The sequence below is a fragment of the Lithobates pipiens genome, unplaced genomic scaffold, assembly GCF_037356315.1.
Source record: "Lithobates pipiens isolate NorthernLeopardFrog02 unplaced genomic scaffold, aLitPip1_a1.2 Scaffold_10, whole genome shotgun sequence".
Taxonomy (NCBI): domain Eukaryota; kingdom Metazoa; phylum Chordata; class Amphibia; order Anura; family Ranidae; genus Lithobates; species Lithobates pipiens.
Genome location: NW_027507686.1, coordinates 99,638,764 through 99,660,222, shown reverse-complemented (window position 1 = coordinate 99,660,222; position 21,459 = coordinate 99,638,764). Strand labels below are relative to the sequence as shown.

Here is a 21,459-nt window from a genome sequence, read left to right as displayed (position 1 = left end):
CCCAAGATAGGGATCTCTCCTCATTGTCAAAAGTGTCATCTATAAGAGGAATCTCAGCAGAAGGAGGGGATCTACCCCTTTTCCTGCTATCTTTCAGGGAAGCTGAAATAAAATGATTCTCCCTTCAAAACCCTCCAATGTAGCCCTAAGGGAGTCCTCAGTGACGTATATCGGGGCTGAAATATTAGGAGAGGCTGCAAAACCTGACAGGGGCACTGACTCATCCCGTGAGGCTGGCTCCAGTCTTGCAGGGGGTGGGGTGGTAACCTACAGGCATTTTTAGAAACCCCTAGACCTAGGCGGTGACTTACCAGTGCCCTTGTTACCTCCCCCTGAGACCCTCTTATGAGGAGACATAGTCCTAAGCTACAAAGCAGAGGTACTAGTACAAAGGGCAATCACTGTTGTGCTTAAAGTCTCACAATAAATATATATGCTTAAACTGCACAACCTGATGCTGAGTAGGTGTCTTAGGTTTGCCTGAATCCAATCCCTTGGGATGCTTACTGCCCACAGCTCCTGTGTCTCCACTTACAGCCCCCTGACGCTCTGGGCTTTTTAAAACTGCCACCTGGCGCCTGTGCAGTACAGCGCCATGCACACCGACATGCATGGCTCGTGACCACACTCCCCCCTCCTCCATTAGCACAGGAGCGTGCTCGGGAATTGCTGAAAACAGACAGATTCCAGCCTTTACCCATCACGGCGGGCAGAGTTGTGCCAACCTTCAGGTTTTTATTGGGGTTCCTTCTCAGAAGAACCTCCTACCTGGACCTTGTAAAAGACTCTGCCAGAAACTCTCGTGCCACTATGTAAATAGTACACCAAGTCTGGTTTTCCCACAGCCCAGTCTTCCAATAGGAGAGGACTTACAGGCAAAACCTCGTTTCTTCGGATGACGAGGCCCGGGTAACATATAATCTTGGGAGTCAAAATATCGGCCCGAGATATGGATCCGGTTTGTTGTAGCCCTTAGGCCCCCGCAGGAACCTGCACAGAGCTTTCTTCATAGCACATGTTTTACGTGACCAACCACCATAGACACTGGCAAAAAAACTGGGGTGCCTCCTATATGGGAGGGGTTATATAGGGGAGGAATTCTCCTTAATTGGGGGTTAACCAGTGTCCAATCACCAGAGGTGCCTATATAACCCACTATGTAATGAAGCTCCTGTGTCCCGTGATGTATGACCAAGTAATAAGCACACGGCACCTGGTATTCCCAGTCGGTCTTCCATCCAGTTACTAATCAGGCCCGACAATGCTTAGCCTCCGAGATCAGACAAGATCGGGCACTTTCAAGGTGATGGGGCCATAGGCAATCCCATTCGGGCACTCTCAACCATCTTGACAAACGCCAACATGGTCATCTTGGGAAACAAGCTAAAAAAAACAAGTCATTGCCAACATTGGAGGCTAAGCAGGGTTGGGCAATCAGTTTTCTTGCCTGAAATAGGCATCTCAGAACTGCCATCTGGCTGCTTCCCGGGTTTCCAACTCCTTCAACTAATCCCAGGAGACAATACTTCGCCTCCATCCTGGTGGAGGTTCCAAACACCCGATCAATGGTTCCTGTCACCTCCGTCAAGTAGCAGATCAACTTCGGCCATCTCCAAAACATGTGCATCATGTCTCCCGCCATGTTCAAGTACCGGGGCAACTTGCGTCCGGCCGTTACAGAAGACAGGCTTGGGTATACATCCAAGCTGACAGTGTATACAGAAGACTGGGTAGTGTATGCAGAGAGTCTAGTGGGTACAGAAGACAGGCTGGTGTATTCTAGCTAGTTTTTACAGTCTAGTGTATACAGAAGACAGGCTGTGGTATACAGAGGGTTTAGTGTATTCAGAGAGTCTAGTGTATACATAAGACTGGCTAGTTTACACAGTGTTTACAGAGATGCAAGGGTGTACAGAGAAGCTGGTATATATAGAAGACTACAGCATACAGAACAAAGGCTAGTGAATACAGAATACAGACTCATGTACGCAGATAGGCTTGAGTATACAGCGATGCTAGAGTAAACAGTGAGGCTGGGGTACACAGAGAGGCTAGTTTAAAGAGAGGATAGTATATACAAAGATGTTAGTGTATATAGAGAGGTTAGTGTAGAGAGAGAGTCGAGTGTATACAGATAGGACAGTGCATATAGAGAGACTAGTGTATACAGAAGACAGGCTTGGGTATACATCCAAGCTGACAGTGTATACAGAAGACTGGGTAGTGTATACAGAGTGTCTAGTGGGAACAGAAGACAGGCTGGTGTATTCTAGCTAGTTTTTACAGTCTAGTGTATACAGAAGAAAGGCTGTGGTATACAGAGGGTTTAGTGTATTCAGAGAGTCTAGTGTATACAGTCGGCGAGTGTATACATAAGACTGGCTAGTTTACACAGTGTTTACAGAGATGCAAGGGTGTACAGAGAAGCTGGTATACATAGAATACTACAGCATACAGAAGAAAGGCTAGTGAATACAGAATACAGACTCATGTATGCAGATAGGCTTGAGTATACAGAGATGCTAGAGTAAACAGTATAGGCTGGGGAACACAGAGAGGCTAGTTTAAAAAGAGGCTAGTATATACAAAGATGTTAGTGTATATAGAGAGGTTAGTGTATAGAGAGGGTCGAGTGTATACAGAAAGGACAGTGCATATAGAGAAACTAGTGTATACAGAAGATAGGCTTGAGTATACATCAAAGCTGACAGTGTATACAGAAGACTGGGTAGTGTATACATAGAGTCTAGTGGGTACAGAAGGCAGGCTGGTGTATACAGAGATGCTAGTTTATACAGAGCGACTAATGTTCTAATGCTCTATTTTGCATATTTGTAATTCTCCACATCTTTTCAAATGTTTTTATTGAGATTTTAAGCAGAGTTAGTTACAACAAGGGTTACAAAACAAAAAAAAATAATATATAGTAATAAAAGTAACATAACACAGTATAATGTAGTGACAGGGTTTTCTCAGCACAATATAGCATATAAACAAATAATCCACAATAAAGAATAAAGTAGTATTCCCAAGTATCTAATATTCATAGTCATAAAGGGACTCGAACAAGAGTAAGTCTCTTAGAATTTGTATAATAAAGTCTGTAATATAATTATTGTAAGATTTATAAATAGCGATATGGATAATGGCCACTTCTGGACCCCAAGACACCCCTCACAGGGATCTATCTGTGTCTTGGAGTACCTAGTCCAACATCCTAAAGGAAATTCAAACACAGTAGTTATCTTTTATGAAGGAAAATAAAGATCTATTCTTACTCCGCAGCTCAATTCAGATAAACAAACATGTGATATATTTGTCACTTTGTTATGAAATTATTTTTAAAGCCATCCAAAAAAATATATTAAAAAACGCACAGGAGTTCTTTCTTCTATATGATTAAAGAATCAGCATTATCTAAATAGTGGAAGTATAATTTTTGTACCATGTACTCCAAGGTTCCCATAGTTGTTGTTCCTTAATATATAGGGATTTGTCATTAGGAAATAACAATTCGTAGGAGTGGTGGAGTTGGGTTAATTCTATAACTTCTGTCATAGTAGGAAGAGAGTCAGTTTTCCATTTTCTAGTTATGGATAGTCTCGCAGCTAAAAGTATATGTGTTACTATTTTACGATATTGTTTGGGAATCGTATGTAAATTCATATTCAGAATGGCTAGTTCTGGTGAAAGTTGAAGGACAATACCTGTTACGGAAGTGAGTAAATGGGAGATTGCCTGCCAGTAGTTATGTAAGCTTGGGCAGTCCCTCATAATATGAAATAGGGTCCCCAATTGGGTACAATTTCTCCAGCAAGTAGGTGACGAGTTCCCCTTGAATTTTGCTAGGATATGTGGAGTCAGGTATTGTCTTTGAACAATTTTTTGTGCCAGTTCCCATAGTGTAACACATGCAGTGGCCCTATATATGCTTCGTAGGGAAGCCATCCATTGTTTAATTGAAAAGTCTTGCCCCAAATCTTGTTCCCATTTAAGGAAGGAAGGTAGTTTGCTGGGTATGTTTTTTTCCCCTAGAATTGGGTATATTGTAGCTACTCCTTTCTGTGAGGTGGCATGGTTATTGAGGAAAGACCATATTTTAACCGGGATTGAAGCTCTGAGTTGTGGATTGTGTAGCAGACACTTTTCTATTTGAATATATGTAGATCGTTCAGAATTCGGAAGCTGTAATTCATTACTTAACTGAGAAAAAGACTTTAATGAGCCCTGTTGGAAGAAGGAACCAAGTTTGATATCCCGACCCAAATTCCAGTCGTGTATTTGTACGCCAGGAATTAATGTTGGTATAATTGTTAGAGGAGGGTTTAACACCGTTATTGGAGTTTTATCCCATTTGTATGTGATGATTCTCTGCCAAGAGTGTAGCGTCGCTTTCACCGTTGGTGGGTATTGAGCTGTAATTGTGGACTTAATTTTCCTACTAAGTAACCAGAATTGCATATTAGGCTGTCGTGTGATGTCTTTCTCAATTTGTCCCCATAAAGTTTTAGGAGTAGGCAAGAACCATTCTTGCAATTGGGTCAAAAGAGTTGCGTCATAATAATCCTGTAGATCAGGTACGGTCGCACCACCTATATTTCTATGTTTAATTAGTATATGGTATGCGCAACGGGATTTTTTGCCATTCCATAGATATTTTCCCAAACTGCTTTGTAAGGATTTAAAGTAGTATTTAGGGATACATATTGGAAGGGACCTGAGTTGATATAATAATTTTGGTAAGGTCATCATTTTGAAAGCTGCCAGGCGACCAGCCCATGTAAATTCGAATTTACTAAGTGTTGTCAGATCTGTTTCAAAATGTTTCTTAAATGGTAAAAAGTTTGTTTTAAATAACTGTTTTGTTTTGTTAGTGAGAGTGATTCCTAAGTAAAAAATCCCCTCGTCTTTCCAGTGGTAGGGGTATTTATTAGACAATAACTGCCTGGTTGTGTTATCTAATCCTAGGTCTAAAATATTGGACTTAGTTTCATTGATTTTATAATATGATGCTGCTCCAAATGTCGTTAGTATATTTTGGAGATTGGGGAGAGATGAAATAGGATCAGACACTATAAGCACTATGTCATCTGCGAACAGACTTATTTTATTATCTATTTGCCCAATATTTATACCAGATAGTTTTGTGTCAGATCGTATACGTTCTGCTAGAGGTTCGATGGCTAAATTAAATATTAAAGGAGATAAGGGGCAACCTTGTCGTGTTCCATTCGAGATGCCAAAGGGCCTAGACATCATATCATTTGTGTATACTCTCGCTGAGGGGCCCTTATACAGTGCAAAAATTGCTGATAAAATATTTCCATGAAAGCCGAATTTTAAAAGCACTGACTGTAAATAGCCCCAATGGACCCTATCAAACGCCTTCTCTGCATCCAAAGAAAGGAGCAGAGAAGGCGTTTGATGTCTCTCAGTGAAGTGTATAATATCAATCAGACGTCTTGTTGCATCTGAAGATTGTCGACCTTTAGTAAAGCCAGATTGATCTTTGTGAATGAGGTCTGATATGTAGTTCATCAGTCGATTCGCTATTGCTTTGGCGTATATTTTGATGTCAATGTTCAATAATGAAATCGGTCTGAAATTTTGGGGAGCATTGGGATCTTTGCCTGGTTTGGGCAGTGTTATGATCAAGGCCTGAAGCATCTCAGCCGGAAATTCTGATTTGGATGCCGCTTCGTTAAAAAGTGAGCATAAGTGGGGAGCCAGTATATCTCGAAGTAATTTATAGTATTCTCCTATCATTCCGTCTGGGCCCGGAGATTTATTGTTGGCAGGGAGTCTACAGTTCTAGCAATTTCTTCCACTGAAAATGGGACGTTAAGATCAGAGATTTGATCAGTAGTTAATGATGGGAGATTAATAGTATCTAAGAAATCACTTATTATCTTTGGGGTAGGTGTGGGAGTTTAAGAATCATCTTTAAGATTGTAAAGGGAGCTATAATAACAGCTAAATGCATTTGCTATGTCTTGGGGGTCTTGCAATTTTTCTCTAGTAATAGGGTGGTATAGATATGGAATCTTTGATTTGGAATATCTGCCTTTGATCCGAAGTGCTATGTTTTTTCCTGCTTTGTTGCTAGTATGGTAATATTTAGCTTTAAGTTTTCTAGTATGTTTTTCAAATGTATCCAATAAAGTCGTTCTGAGTTCCTGTCGTAATATTTGTAGTTTAGTTTTCAGTTGTTGTGATGGGTGAGATTGGTTTTGGGAATCTAATGTTTTAATGTCAGCAGTAAGTTTCTCAATGAGTTTCGTTTTATTTTTCCTGAATTGAGCATTCAGTTGCATTAGGATTCCCCTACTAAATGCTTTATGAGCACCCCATAGGGTGGCGGAGTCTGACACCGATCCCACATTATATTTAAAGAATTCAGTTATCTGGTTTTGTATAGCTGTAGCATAGGTAGGCATTTTGATAAGATATGCATTTGTTCTCCATAGAAAATGGGTCGTTTGAGAGTGTTTAGGTAGAATAGTCATAGTAATTGGGGCATGATCAGTCCAAGTGATGGGTGCAATGTCAGACTCCCTCACCCGCTGCAATAACCACTTATCCGTAAAAATATAATCGATACGAGTATAGGTATTATGTACCAGGGAATGATATGTGTATTCATGATCTCCAGGATGATGGCATCTCCATACATCATAGAGATCGCTTTTATTCAAAAAAAATTTAAGTGCACAGTTGGTTCTGGTTTTGGGATTAGAAGTGTCTAGTTCTTGTTCATGTATTGTGTTGAAGTCTCCACAAATTATTAAGGCACCTTTTTGGCATTTACCTATTTTTCTCATCAGGCCATTCAGAAAATGGGATTGCCTTTTATTAGGCGCATACACATTTACCAATGTAGTAAGTGCATTATCAATGGTACATATTAATATGAGGTATCGCCCATTGGTATCTACAATAGATTCATGCAATTGAAAATTAACTGAATGATGTATGGCAATAAGTACTCCTCTTTTTTTCTGTTGGCCTGATGCTGTAAATATGTGAGGAAAGTTCTTATGGGTGCAAGTGGGAATAGCGCCTGTTTTGAAATGGGTTTCTTGTATACACAATATTTGACATCGCTGGGTGTTAGCCATTTGCCACATCGACGCTCTTTTTGCTGGATGGTTAAGACCATTAGTATTTAAAGATATTAACTTTATACTCATAAAAGGATATTAATAAGATGGAAAAAGTAAGTACATACTAGCCTGATAATAGCTTTAAATTCTACTTCCATGTGAACAATCTGTAGTCTGAAATGACTATGAATGTCCAAAAATTTAGTGACTGAAAAGTTTTGATTCAAATTTTGTAGGTTCACAACATACCTGTCCCTTTGAATGCTATGAGTTGTGTATAGGATACTGTGAAGAAAAAAATAAAAGTAAAAGCACAAACAAAAATATAACCAAACATTAAACTTAACTTGCAGTGGTAAACATTTCAATGTATACTGCAACATTAGAATGGGGAATTAGTGCAAAGGTCAACTGTTCCAAAGATTTAGTATCGCACGGCACGGCGGGCAAGCTGATAGATCGGTTTCCTATAGATAGGATTGTATTTTGACCGGATCTAGTCAATGAAAGCTAATGCCATTGTGGCGTAAGTTTCTCTGGATTCTTCTTAGCTCCGATAGGTGGAGTTGGTTCGGGGATAATACCCCATGCGTGAAGTAACTTAATGCCTTGTTCCACAGAAGTGATTGTATGGTAGGTGTCGTTCTTCTGTATCAGTAGTGTAGATGGTTGTTTCCAACGGTATTCAATTTTATGATTACGCAGAGCTTTTGTAATCGTGGAAAGTTGTCTTCTCATATCTAGAGTATGTTTAGACAAGTCAGCATAAATCTGGATTGTATTATATGGTTGTGGAAGTTGTCCTAGATGTCGCACTTTATATAGGATTTGTTCTTTAACATGGTAGAAGTGTACTCTAAGTAGTACATCACGTGGTATCTGTGGAGGGAGAAATGACGGTTTCGGAATCCGATGGATACGATCAATTGTGAGCTCTAAGGCTGGTATAGCTGGCAGCAAGTTGGAGAATAAGTCAGTGGCATATTTTTTAAGATCAGACTGCTGTATATTTTCAGGGATACCCCTGATTTTGAGATTGTTCTTCCTTGAGCGGTCTTCTAAATCTGCGATTTTAAATTTAAGCCACTCTTTTTCAGCTTTATTTTCTTCATGAGCATCTATTAAATCATTAATAGTATTGGTCATGTCTCCCATAGAGTTTTCAATAGTGTGTACTCTTTCACCTAAGGAGTTCACTGCTTTGGAGAATTGATTTGTGAGTTGTAAAATATCCGTATGAAGCGAAGTATGTAAAGTTAATAGCATTTCTTTTAATTGGGTGTCCAGAATAGGCTGGTTATTTGAATGCGGCTATAGGTGAAGCTATAGGAGTTATGACTGTGTTATCTTGACTAATATGAGGTATTTTATAGCTTACCTCCTGGCCTGTGAAATCCAGTCTGATACGAGTTTTAGCCGGGCTGCGACATGTAGGGCTGAGGTAATCTTCCTCATGAGGAGATTCCAGATGTGTTTTGTGAGGTAATTCTTCTAGAGCAGCATCAGGCCTGTCAGTGTATTGCGCTCTCCCTGAGGAGGCTGTTGCTGGTACAGCAGCTGTGAGAGGATCTGTGCCATCTTTTTTTCTCCTTCCCACTGACTGAGAGGAGAATGTTGTTAGTTTTTTCATTTTCCGTTCGTCTTTCCGCTTTTTTGACATCACCTTCGGATTCAGGAACTCTTCCGTCGTCTGTTCGTATCTTTTTTACCGATATTCGCTGTAAATTGTCGCTAATATGCCCGTTCGTGTCACAGAGCTCTCTCACAGAGCTTCCATTCAGCTCATGCGCTGGCCACGCCCCCCTGTAATTCTCCACATCAACTGTCACATTGATATAACCACTGACGACACACCATCCTGACTTATTTTGCTTTATTTAATATTAGAAATACTATCTCAAAATCCGGTTAAATCTATTCACTTCGATGAGGTCTACCGCTAATTGTACCGTAATGCAAAATGTTCACAAAACCATCCATTTGCTACCAGACATGCTGCACATACTAAGACTAATGTTAATATCGCTCGCTAACGATGTAAACAGGTTTATTGCTTTTCTGACATTAACCGAGTATCTCTGACATTAACTGCAATTACTGATATTACATTACGATTATACCAGTGGAAAAGGACCGCGTAATGTAACTGTCAAATTAATCATAATCTCAGAGCTAACTTATCTGATAAATTTACGATTTACTCAACGATTTACTCAATGATTTAAACTTAGATTTTTTCAAGCTAAGTCAATTTAATCTTAAATAATTTATACTATATTCTACTGTACTCTTAAATTATGTACTGTTTTTCTGTATTTTAGCCGTGCTCATATTTCGTGTTATGTTGCAACCATCTAATCTCATTGCTATTCCGACATTCTTCCTTAATATTAATATTACTTTGCAACTATCCCTTGATCCCTTTTGTGTATTCACTTTATCTCGACTTAGATATACTGCCTCAATATTTTCCTAATTTGTTTTGCTATACTTATTATTATTATATTATAGAGATTACTATCTCTAAATCATTGTAAACCTAACCATAGTTATAATGGTTACAGCTATTTTTACGTTAAAGCAAAATTCACACAAAATCATATTTTTAAAACCTTTTACACACTGCACATTAAGAGTAATGCAACCATCTCTTGCTACCTCTATGCAATAGGATTCTCTTTCTGATTCTATTTTGTGTATTACTTCTTCTCCACATTAACTGTAACACTGATAACCATTTGTAACAAATAACACTGGCAACACATTTTTTAACAGCAGCAAAATGTGAGAAAAGCAGTGGGACGGTTTACTTGATGTAGTAGTGTTTGCAGTAGCCAAGGATAGCAATAAAGTTTGATTACATTTACTAACACATAATGCAACTATTTTACATTCACATCAAGCATACATCCTAATGTCTATCACTATTAATGTTCAGGGTTACTGATACATTATGCCGATAATCAGTAGAAACGGAAAACAGTCAGTGTAAGCCGTCTTCGTGCGTAACAAAATTAATGGAACGATTTACACGTTGGAATTTTCAAGCTACGTCAATTTACTCTTAAATAATGTAGCTGCTTAGCTCACACTTTGCTGTATGTAGCCGCGTTAACTGTATTAATGGTTACATGTAAGTAACCAATGGGGATTGACATTTCATGTTTATCTCACATCTCTAATGCAATTTGACTCTTTGCCATGTCATACATTGCCAGTTATTATACTTTCTCATCCTTAAACGTGTCGTAAGGATCCTGAAAAACGATAGAAACCTAGTCACGTCGTTGCTGATATTTCATGATTACAGCAATCATCTCATCTAATTGCTATTCCGACATAATGCCTTGGTATTACATTGCAACGCTCTATTGAACAATGTTAAGGTAAGCTAGATATTTTGTGTATTTCCACTTAAACTCGACCTGTATTACCCTTTCTAATTTTGCTAAATTAGATTATAGATCATAGTTTGCTATGTCTAAATCCAGGTTACCTACTCACCTTTATTACGTATACTGCTAATTTTAGGATAATACAAAACCATCTTATTTCTTCTTTACACGCTGCACATATTAAGAGTAATACAATGCTACCGATGTGAACATTTAGAGTAATGAAATGATTTTTCAGTAATTTTGAAGCTACTGCAACTAACACTTCCGATCTCTTTTCAACTGCAATACTTAACCTCTGCAATATTAAGTAATATTTAGCTGCTTATCTCGCACTTTGCCGTGTTAACTGTATTAATGGTTACCTGTAAGTAACCAATGGGGATTGACATTTCATCTCTAATTCACATTCACATTTCTAATGCAGTTTGTCTTTTTGCCATGTCATCCTCCGCCAGTTATTATCCTTTCTCATCCTTATGCTATATTTTGGGTATATTCACTACATGATTAACCACTTGCTTACTGGGCACTTAAACACCCTTCCTGACCAGACCAATTTTCAGCTTTTGGTGCTCTCACACTTTGAATGACAATTACTCAGTCATGCAACACTGTACCCAAATGAATTTTGTGTCCTTTTTTTCCCCACAAATAGAGCTTTCTTTTGGTGGTATTTGATCACCTCTGGGGTTTTTATTTTTTGCGCTATAAATGAAAAAAGACCGAAAATTTTGAAAAAAAACGCATATTTCTTTGTTTCTGTGACAGAATTATGCAAATTATTAATTTTTCTTCATAAATTTTGGCCACAATTTATACTGCTACATATCTTTGGTAAAAAATAACCCAAATTAGTGGATACTATTTGGTCTTTGTGAAAGTTATAGAGTCTACAAGCTGTGGTGCGAATCGCACAAAATTGATCACATCTGATGTACTGGTGGCCTATCTAGCTTCTTGTGACCCAAACAAGTCAGGAAAGTACAAATACCCCCCAAATGACCCTTTTTTGGAAAGTAGACATTCCAAGGTATTTAGTAAGAGGCATGGTGAGCTTTTTGATGTTGTCATTTTTTTCCCACAATTCTTTGCAAAAATTAAGATTTTTCATTTTTTTTATTTTTCTCCACAAAATTGTCATTGTAACAGGTTATTTCTCTCACATGGCATGTGTATACCACAAATGACACCCCCAAAAAAATTCTGCTACTGCTCCTGAGTATTACAACACCACATGTGTGTGACTTTTTCACAGCCTGGCCACATAGAGAGGCCCAACATGCAGGGAGCACAATCACGTGTTCTAGGAGCATAAATTACACATCTAACTTGTTGACTACTTATTACACTTTTGAAATACCAGGACAATGATACGTGGAAATGATGACACTTATACGTGGCACTGATGACACGTGGCACTGATGACAGATGGCACTAATATGTGGCACTGATGACAGATGACACTAATATGTGGCACTGATGACACGTGGCACTAATACGTGGCACTGATGACACGTGGCACTAATACGTGGCACTAATACATGGCACTAATATGTGCCACCGATGACAGATGGCACTAATACGTGGCACCGATGACGCGTGACACTGATGACAGATGGCACTGATAAGTGGCATTGATGACACGTGACACTGACAACAGATGGCACATGACACTGACAGGTGGCACTGATGACAAATGGCACTGATACGTGGCACTGATGACAGATGGCACTAATACGTGGCACTGATGACAGATGGCACTATGTGGCACTAATGACACGTGGCACTGATGACAGATGCCACTTATACGTGGCACTGATGACAGATGGCACTGGGGACAAATGGCACTGACAACAGGTGGCACTGGGGACAGATAGCACTGGGGGCAGGTGGCACTGGGGTGGGGTGGATTGCACTGGGGCGGATGGCACTGGGGCGGATGGCACTGGGGCAGGATGGCACTGGGGCAGGATGGCACTGGGGCGGATGGCGCCCGCGGCGGCGGGCATTGCGGAAGTAAACAATAGGACGTCCAGGGACGGCCAATTGCAGGAAAGCGCCTGCTCTAAGGCCGTAAATCGGCTATAGGGCGGACGCGAGGTGGTTAAAGACACGTAATGAACCCGAGTGATAAAAACCTACACACGTTGTTGCTGTTATTTCGTGTATTTCCACTTAAACCCAACCTGTATATACTGTCTCAATATTAATCTGAGTTATTTTGCTATATTTATTATTAAAATAAACACATTACTATCTCTAAATTCTAGTAATCCAACTCACACAAAACCATCTTATTTCTACCTTAGGCCGCGTACACACGCGCGGACTGTTTGCCCAACCTTGTTCGTCAAACAGTTTCGGCAAACAGTCCGCTCAAAATTTGCATGAGCGGACTTGCCCACACACGAGCGGACTGTTTGACGAACAAGGTTGGGCAAACAGTTCGCTCAACTTTTGAAATGAACGGACTCGCCCACGTAAGGAGGAGGCAAATCCGCCCATTTCGAGCGCGTGTACAGGTAGGCGGGGCCCGCGAAGGATACTTCGCGGGCTCCGCCGCCTGGAATGGGCTTAAAGGGGAACCCCAACGCCGAAAAAAATCGGCGTGGGGGTTCCCCCAAAGTCCACACCAGACCCTTGTCCGAGCACGCTACCCGGCCGGCCAGGAAAGGGGGGCGAGCGAGCGCGCCCCCCCTCCTGAGCCGTACCAGGCCGCGTGCCCTCAACATGGGGGGGTGCCTTGGGGAAGGGGGGGGCCGCGCGGCCCCCCCACCCCAAAGCACCTTGTCCCCATGTTGATGAGGACAAGGGCCTCTTCCCGACAACCCTGGCCGTTGGTTGTCGGGGTCTGCGGGCGGGGGGCTTATCGGAATCCGGGAGCCCCCTTTAAGAAGGGGGCCCCCGGATACCGGCCCCCCACCCTATGTGAATGAGTATGGGGTACAATGTACCCCTACCCATTCACCTGTGAAATAAAGTACAAAAAAAAACACAACACAGGGAAAAAATATTTTATTGCACAGCTCCGGGGGTCTTCCGTCTTCGGGGGTCTTCTCGCCGGACTCCTCCGCTATGTGTGTGTAGCTCTTTTACTAGCGGAGGAGTCCGGCTTTCTTCCTCCCCGCCGCCGGCCTCTTCTCCCGACTTCGGGGGTCTTGTCCCCCTCTTTGGTTCTTCTGCCGGGCCACCGCGCCTGGTCCGGTGGCCCGGTCTTCTGTCGCCGTCTTCCGTTCTTCTGTCGCCGCCTTCGGTTCTTCTGCCGGGCCACCGCGCCTTCTTGTAGCTCTTTTACAGGCGGTGGCCCGGTCTTCTGTCGCCGCTGTCGTCGTCGCCGCCGCCGCCGCCGCCGCCTTCCGTTCTTGTTCTTCTTCTTGTTCTTCTTCTTCTCCTGGAGATGTTGACTCGACGAGCTCTCCGGCCGGAATGCCAGGGACACGCTCCGCTGCCACTTATATAGTGACAATGGGGCGGTGTCACATGGTATATGTCACATGGGTTGGTCACATGGGTTGATGTCACATGGGGACTATGACATCGTAAGGGGGCGGGGTCACCATGTGACCAACCCATGTGACATATACCATGTGACACCGCCCCATTGTCACTATATAAGTGACCGCACAGCGCGGCTCTGGCATTCCGGCCGGAGAGCTCGTCGAGTCAACATCTCCAGGAGAAGAAGAAGAAGAACAAGAAGAAGAACAAGAACGGAAGGCGGCGGCGGCGGCGACGACGACAGCGGCGACAGAAGACCGGGCCACCGCCTGTAAAAGAGCTACAAGAAGGCGCGGTGGCCCGGCAGAAGAACCGAAGGCGGCGACAGAAGAACGGAAGACGGCGACAGAAGACCGGGCCACCGGACCAGGCGCGGTGGCCCGGCAGAAGAACCGAAGAGGGGGACAAGACCCCCGAAGTCGGGAGAAGAGGCCGGCGGCGGGGAGGAAGAAAGCCGGACTCCTCCGCTAGCAAAAGAGCTACACACACATAGCGGAGGAGTCCGGCGAGAAGACCCCCGAAGACGGAAGACCCCCGGAGCTGTGCAATAAAATACTTTTTCCATGTGTTGTGTTTTTTTTTGTACTTTATTTCACAGGTGAATGGGTAGGGGTACATTGTACCCCATACTCATTCACATAGGGTGGGGGGCCGGTATCCGGGGGCCCCCTTCTTAAAGGGGGCTCCCGGATTCCGATAAGCCCCCCGCCCGCAGACCCCGACAACCAACGGCCAGGGTTGTCGGGAAGAGGCCCTTGTCCTCATCAACATGGGGACAAGGTGCTTTGGGGTGGGGGGGCCGCGCGGCCCCCCCTTCCCCAAGGCACCCCCCCATGTTGAGGGCACGCGGCCTGGTACGGCTCAGGAGGGGGGGCGCGCTCGCTCGCCCCCCTTTCCTGGCCGGCCGGGTAGCGTGCTCGGACAAGGGTCTGGTGTGGACTTGGGGGGAACCCCTACGCCGATTTTTTTCGGCGTTGGGGTTCCCCTTTAAGCCCATTCCAGGCGGCGGAGCCCGCGACGTCTCCTTCGCGGGCCCCGCCTACCTGTACACGCGCTCGAAATGGGCGGACTTTCCGAGCGGGAACAGTCCGCTCATTTCGAAAGTACAGCGGACAGGCCCACACACGGGCGGACTGTTCGCTCAAACACAGTTTCAGCGGACAGTTTTTCGGAATTTCCGAAAGACTTTGTCCGTCCAACTGTCCGCTGAAACTGTCCGCTGAAAGCCCACACACGAGCGGACTGTCCGCCCAAACACTGTTCAGCGGACAAGGTTGGGCGAACAGTCCACCCGTGTGTACGCGGCCTTACACGCAGCACATATTAAGATACAAACATTTAGCCGGTATCTCTCTGCAATAGTAAGCGAAATGTGCAGATCACTCATCTAATATCAGTCTTCTCAGTGCTTCCAGAACAAAATAAACCATGTACTGCAAAACCAATAACGGCCAATTACTTAACGTCTATCAGTCAATGACATAACAAAATAAACTTAGCACTCTTTTGCTATATTTTGTATATTTGTAGTTCTCCACATTAACTGTCACATTGATATCACCACTGACAACACACCACTGACCTTTTAACAGCAGCAAAGAACGAAAAAAGCACTGTAACGCTTTACATGATTCAGAAGTAGTTGCATTAGCAAATATATAAAGTCCTGTCTGCTTTACACGCTAGCCTTTCTGTATACATTAATCTCTCCGTGTACACCAGCCTCTCTATATAGACTAGCCTCTCTGTCTTCTGTATACACGTGCTCATAATCTATATACACTAGCCTGCATTCTTTTTACAATAGTCTCGGTGTCCCAGCCTCTCTGCATACACTAGCCTCACTGAATTCCCCAGACTGTCTTCTGTATACCCAAGCCTATCTGTACACACTAGCCTCTCTGTATACACTAGCCATTCTTCTGTATACACTAGGCTCAGGGGAATAACATTAGCCTATCTGTATTACCTTGTTTGACTTTTCTGTTTTCTGTTTCTTTTCTAGGGTGTACCTCGCCGTATACCCGAGCCAATCTTATTACCCCAGCCTCATTCCAATTATAATAGCCTCACACTAGTCTGTCTGTATACTCTAGCAAGTCTGCATACACTAGCCTGTCTGTATAAAAAAAAACTCTCCCTCTGTATAACCTAGCCTCCATCTCTGCATACCCAGGACGTTCTTCTATATAATCTAGCCTGTCTTTTGTACACATTAGCCTCTCTGTATAAACTAGCCGGTCTTCTGTATACACTATTCCGTCTGTATACACTAGCAAGTCTGTGTAACTCAGCCTCTCTCTCTGTATACCCTAGTATCCATATCTGCATACACAGGAAGTTTTTCTGTATAATCTAGCCTATCTGTATACACTAGCCTGCCTTTTGTACTCATTAGCCTCTCTGTATAAACTAGCCGGTCTTCTGCATACTCTAGCCTCTCTGTGTAACACAGTCTCTCTCTGGGTACCCTAGCCTCCATCTCTGCATACCCAAGACCTTCCTCTGTATAATCTAGCCTATCTGTATACACTAGCCTGTCTTTTGTACAAATTAGCCTCTCTGTAGCCTTTCCTCTGTATGCACGAGCCTCACTGTCTACTCTTGGTTGCCTTTTGTATACACTAGCATCTCTTTATACACTATCTCTCTGTATACCCAAGCCTCTATGTATACACTAGGCCGCCTGTATACACTAGCAAGTCTGCATACATTAGCCTCTCTTTGTAACCCAGCCTCTCTCTCTGTATACCCTAGCCTCCATCTCTGCATACCCAGGACGTTCTTATCTATAATCTAGCCTATTTGTATACAATAGCCTGTCTTTTGTACACATTAGCCTCTCTGTATAAACTAGAAATGTCTTCTGTATACACTAGTCCATCTGTATACACTAGCAAGTATGCGTACTCTAGCCTCTCTCTCTGTATACCTTAGTCTCCATCTCTGCATACCCAGGACATTCTTCTGTATAATTATATACACTAGCCTGTGTTTTGTACACTTTAGCCTCTCTGTATAAACTAGCCCGTCTTCTGCATTCACAAGCCTCTCTGTGTACCCTTGGATGTCTTTTGTATACACTAGCTTCTCTGTATACATTAGCTCTCTGTATACCCAAGCCTCTCTGTATACACTAGTCCATCTGTATACACTAGCAAGTCTGCATAAACCAGCCTCTCTGTGTAACCCAGCCTCTCTCTCTGTATACCCTAGCCACCATCTCTGCATACCCAGGACGTTCTTCTCTATAATCTAGCCTATTTGTATACACTAGCCTTTCTTTTGCACACATTAGCCTCTCTATATAAACTAGCCGGTCTTCTGTATACACTAGTCCGTCTGTATACACTAGCAAGTATGCATACTCTAGCCTCTCTCTCTGTATACCCTAGTCTCCATCTCTGCATACCCAGGACGTTCTTCTGTATAATCTAGCCTATCTGTATACACTAGCCTGTCTGTTGTACACATTAGCCTCTCTGTATATACTAGCCGGTCCTCTGTATACACTAGTACATCTGTATACACTAGCAAGTCTGTGTAACCAAGCCTGTCTAGTGTATACAGACGGACTAGTGTATACAGAGGACCGGCTAGTTGATACAGAGAGGCTAATGTGTACAAAAGACAGGCTAATGTATACAGATAGGCTAGATTATACAGAAGAACGTCCTGGGTATGCAGAGCGCTCAGCTAAAAGGGATGGCCAACGTGAGTAATATGAGGGACACTCCTCACCCCCCCACCTACCAGATCTGACTTTCATCCCCTTGCCCTCTCTGCCCCGGTCATCTGGTGGCAGTTTTATGCACTCCCTGGCCCCCACCCATTCATAATCCTTACCAACCTTTCCTTCCGCTGCTCACAGGAACACACTGGATGACTTGATGTATAGAATACCTCTGCGCCAACCAACCAAACAGGGAAAATGAAAAACTGCTGCAAACACTAGAGAGGAGCTTGACCTACTCCCTAAGCAATATGAATTTGAAGATTTTAGTGTTGCGCAATGTACAGGAGAGTAGGGGAGGGGGGAGGGGGGGGGGGGGGGGAAGAAGGGGGGAGAAAAAAGAAAAAAAAGGAGGGGAAAAGAGGGAAGGAATGGAAAGAGGATGAAAAAGGAAGTAAGGGATGAAGGGGGAAATAGGCAAAGGAACAAGAGAGTTGCAGACAGAAGGATACTAGAAAGAGAATAAAAATATGTATAGTGACTAAATGTAAACAGTGCCTTTTAGACTAATAAAGTGCGTGATTGGCTAAAATAAAAAATCATAAATAAATGCCATAAAAAATGATAATATTAATCATGAATAAATGCCTAAGCACATAAATAATAAAACCAAAAAGCTGTGCAAAACTGCAATATAATGTGCCAGGTGAATATATAAATAAAGAGACAGTCCGAGGTATATAACCAAATATCAGCAATTTACAGATACTCACATAAGCACAATACCATGTGACATGCCAAGTGAGAAAAAACAAATCTCAATAAATCCAATGAACATATAAACACAAAATAAGTATTCCATGCAGTGCATTTATTCGTTTAAACTACTACACTATGGATTACCATCTCCTTATTTTGTGAGGCACACCTACCCTAAGGCTATAGGAATCGGAGCAAGTTATTCATCATTATTTTATTAAGGCTGTAACCTCACAGCCGTGAGGTAAGGGCACATCCGTTCATTCATTGGATGACAGAAAGGAAAAGTCACTGCACCTATATGTTTGCACATGTAACTGGAGTCTGAAGCAAAGAGTTTTCTCTTTAGAACACTGCACGTTTATATTTCTGAATAGTTCATATTGACTATTAGCACTTTATTTGTTTTTTACTCAGTTTTTTCATCCTTTTTCACTTGCAATGGTTATGTCCTGTATTGCTGCTAGCATCATTTGCACATAAATGCACTGCATGGAATACTTATTTTGTGTTTATATGTTCATTGGATTTATTGAGATTTGTTTTTTCTCACTTGGCATGTCACATGGTATTGTGCTTATGTGAGTATCTGAAAATTGCTGATATTTGGTTATATACCTCGGACTGTCTCTTTATTTATATATTCACCTGGCACATTATATTGCAGTTTTGCACAGCTTTTTGGTTTTATTATTTATGTGCTTAGGCATTTATTCATGATTGATATTATCATTTTTTATGGCATTTATTTATGATTTTTTATTTTAGCCAATCACGCACTTTATTAGTCTAAAAGGCACTGTTTACATTTAGTCACTATCCATATTTTTATTCTCTTTCTAGTATCCTTCTGTCTGCAACTCTCTTGTTCCTTTGCCCATTTCCCCCTTCATCCCTTACTTCCTTTTTCATCCTCTTTCCATTCCTTCCCTCTTTTCCCCTCCCTTTTTTCTTTTTTCTCCCCCCTTCTTCCCCCCCTCCCCCCTCCCCAACTCTCCTGTACATTGCGCAACACTAAAATCTTCAAATTCACACTGGATGACTTGTCTAATTTTCCAACTGTACAAGACAGCACTATCCTCCTGGAGTAGGCTTTACCCCTCACTGTTTGGGTGGTCCCTGCCTCCCCCTGGATGCTCCACATATACCCCGACGACATTGTCAGAGGGGCACCACTTGACAGGACATGGGGCTGTCATGCCGGTGGCATCTCCCATTGGAGGAAGGGATGATGGCCCCAACCCCTTGGCAGCAGGTTCTTTCATGTACAGACCAGGGCGGCTCATCTTCCCTTCTGGAATCTTGACCTTAGAGGGGGGAGTTGCACTTTGGGGGGTCTGAGTGATACCTAGTGCGCTGTACTGGAAGGACTTGACATTCCCGCATATGTGTCCCCTCCCCCTGGTTGTGCCCCTCGTCCCCACCCCCTCTGGCCCCCACCTACTCTTTGCCGCCATTCCCTTCTGCAGCTTTCGGGGACACCCTGGATGACTTATTTATTGAGCCTATTGGTATGAGACACTGCCTCCCTCCAGTTTGACTCTGGACCCCCCTGGAGGAATTACCCCTTACTGTTTGGGCAGTCCCAGCCTCCCTCTGGATGCTCTACACAGCCCCCGATGACGATGCAGGAGAGACACTAATTGGCGGGCCCCAGGACTGCTGCTCGGGTGAAGTCACCCATTGGATGGAGGGATGGTGGCCCCAGTCCCTTGCCTACTGGATTTTCCATGCACCGACCAGGGCTGCTCCTCTTTCATCTTGATGTGGTGACCATGGAGGGGAGGAGTTGAAATTTATGGGGTCTGGGTGGCTGCTGGTGTGAGTGCGCTAAAGGACTTGACATTTCCGCATGTTTGTCCCCTCTCCCTAGCTGCCCCTCCTTCCCTCCCTCCCTTCCTCCTTCCCTCCCCTCCCCCCTTTCCCTTCCCCCTTTCGCCCCTTCCCCCATTTCCCCCCTTCCCTCCCCCTTTTCCCCCCCGGGGCTTGGACGGGGGAGAGGGGGTAAGGAGAGGACAATCTGCCAAATGGAGAAATGCATTTGTTCGGGGCTGCATGTACTTTTGGGGTATGGGACGGGGGATGGTGGATCCTATTCTGTGATGCCTTTTCTGTTGTGACGGGCTCCCTCATGCATGCCTACGTTTAGTGCTGATAGTTATATGCTCTACCTCGGTTTTGATTATACTATTGTTTTTTGGTTCTATGATGTTACTGATTGTCTTTTATTTGCATACCGGTATCAGACGTGACATTTACCACTGCCAGGACTGGGGGGACTGGGACCCGGGGGCTCCCTCTCCGGCCTGTCTACCCACCAACCCAAGTAGGACGGCACTTTAAATCCAGTGTACATCTGGTAAGCGCTATAGCATAATTGTGCTGTTTTAGTATACCCTTCCTGTACTGTTGAGTGTGGACAACCCTTAATTTCCCTCTCCCCCTGGGGTTGAGGTGCCCGGCCTCTTTTTCCCTTTACCTTTCCTTCCATTTGCCCTTCCATTCTCCCCCTTAGTTCCCGCCATTCATTACCTACCCAATACCTACCTTGGTTCAACTTTCTTTGCGTTTCTCTGACGTCCCCCTCCCCCTCCCCGAGGAGCGATGGCAGATTTAGTCAAGGTCACCTCTCTAAAAGTTAAGGGACTGCACTCCCCTGAAAAATGGTGGATCCTCCTGTGAGAACTGAAGACTTCCTGTACTGATGTGGCCTTTATACAAGAAACACATTTTTAAAATACTAGCCTCCCCTTTCTACGGTCGAGATCCTTCCCTAAGGTCTACCACTCTACTAACCCCTCCTCTAAGACCAAGGGAGTCTCCATTCTTTTTTTTTTTTTTAAAACAGGAGTGCTTTATTTCAAAGATATCACATCAGGATACAAAACAGAATGAGGCAGAGGAACAACTCAATTGTACAGCCAAGTAGTTACAGACTAACATTGTAGTTCAGAGTATCACATAACAGAAAAGGGATAATCGAATACCCCGACAGTGAGGCCAAGAACAGATCATCTATCACCGAACA

The 21,459-nt window shown here is 43.3% G+C and overlaps 1 pseudogene; it reads right to left on the bottom strand.

Annotated features, from left to right (window-relative positions):
• Positions 1-1,201: 1,201 nt before the first annotated feature.
• LOC143952168 (5S ribosomal RNA) lies at positions 1,202-1,320 on the bottom strand (annotated as a pseudogene).
• Positions 1,321-21,459: the final 20,139 nt, after the last annotated feature.